Source organism: Aplysia californica, unplaced genomic scaffold (assembly GCF_000002075.1).
Source record: "Aplysia californica isolate F4 #8 unplaced genomic scaffold, AplCal3.0 scaffold00597, whole genome shotgun sequence".
NCBI classification, from domain to species: domain Eukaryota; kingdom Metazoa; phylum Mollusca; class Gastropoda; order Aplysiida; family Aplysiidae; genus Aplysia; species Aplysia californica.
In genome coordinates this window covers 431,613-433,422 of record NW_004797867.1, presented here as the reverse complement: position 1 = coordinate 433,422, position 1,810 = coordinate 431,613, and positions in this window count along the sequence as shown.

Below are 1,810 nucleotides of genomic sequence, written 5' to 3'. Positions count from 1 at the left end.
CTCTCTCCCTCTCTCTCTCTCTCTCTCTCTCTCTCTCTCTCTCTTTCTCTCTCTCCCTCCCCCCCTCCCTCCCTTCCTCTCCCTCTCTCCCTTTCTCTATCTTTCTCACTAAATACACTCCTTATAAAAAAGCAACAAGCGGCAAAAGCAGAATAAAAATATCCCCGAAACGAAGGGAAACAACTCGTGAACAAGAGCAGACCTGTGTCATACACAAATAAAAATACGGAAAAATCGCTCTCGCTTTTAAATCTATATTAACGTGTGTATAAAATTAGCAGCAATTGGCTGCTACTGATACAATCGTGTTTTTTTCTCAAGAAAACACACCTTGCATTAGAACAGTTACGTTTAATAAGAGCATGAAACCACATTGTTTTGGTAAAGTGTTTTACGGCACTTGCAGCTGCATAAGATCATACGAACACGCTGAACACATTAAACATTAGAAATTAATTTTGAATTGTGCCCGGGTGGTGGCTGAGGCCTACTCTTAACGATTTAGGGGATTTTTAACGTGTACAACTTGTGCACGGGACCTCCGAGATTTTTCCCTCTTTTCCGAGAAGACTAGGTGTTAGATTTTACCTACCCAAATATCAAGTGTGGTGTGTAGCTGAAAGGCAGCAGTAAGAAGAAGCCAAGGAGTAGCAGTATAAAGGCTGCAGAAAGAGTCAGGTGCCCAGAGGAGGAGGCGGTGCGTGGGGGCAGAAAACGGAGACGAGAGCAGAAGACAAAACATTGTTAAAGACAGGAAAGGAGGTAAAAGGAGAAATATTTTAAAGAAGAAAATTTTCCGTTCCTGTCAGGTTTCCAACCCCGGGACCTATTGAATGAGAGGCAAAAACCGTAACCTCTATACCACGAGAGCCCCCAATTTAAACCACAGTATGTTTGGTCAGATCTGAACATGAGCCATTAACTTTTTCCAATAAGACCATTTTGCATTTTGACCGCCATTTTTACACTTCTGGCCGGAATAACAAACCAATGTCAGTTCTTCCAGGTCTTCAATATAATCTGTGTTTCTCTGTTAATTCATGGCACGGAAGGAGTTAAAGAGAAACTTAAATGTATTGCAGAACAAAAGCAAGGAATGTAGTATCCTATCAGCTAAAAAAAAAGTAATCTGAGCATAAAACAGTAGTCTGTGTGAGTTTGAAAAATGTGGATTAGAAGAGATTAAGGATTCTAAATGTTTCTCACGCCCATAAAGCAGTGCAAGTGGCAAAAAACAGATTCCCGTTAAGGATTGAGTAAATAATTTATTTATAGAGGCACCCAGCTGTCTTTGATTAGGGGCTGCTTTCGCCCATTTGTTCAGATTCACAGTTTCAGAATGTATGGGCTTATTAGATAGAAGGATGAAGATAAGGGAATGAAAAGGGAGAAGCAGAAGAAGAGAAAAATCTTCAGAAGAAGAGAAAAATCTTCAGAAGAAGAGAAAAATCTTCAGAAGAAGAGAAAGATCTTCAGAAGAAGAGAAAGATCTTGAAGTCTTGTTTCGGCGACGTCAGGAGAGAAAGCGACACGAATTGTAATCGGGAATTTATTGAACGTTGTCGAGTCCCGAAAATACGACGAGCACAGAGCATTGGCAAGAGGGATAGGGCAAATAAAGATTTTACGCTCTGACACTTGTGGAAACACGAAAGGGAAAATTGACTTCTTGACCACGCGCGCTCATGAGCGAACGCGTTTGTGTGTGTGAGTGCGCACGTGCGCGCACGCGCGTGTGTTTATGTATGTGTGTGAGTGTGTGTGTATGTGTGTGTATGTGCGCTTATGTGTGTGTGTGTGTGTGTGTGTG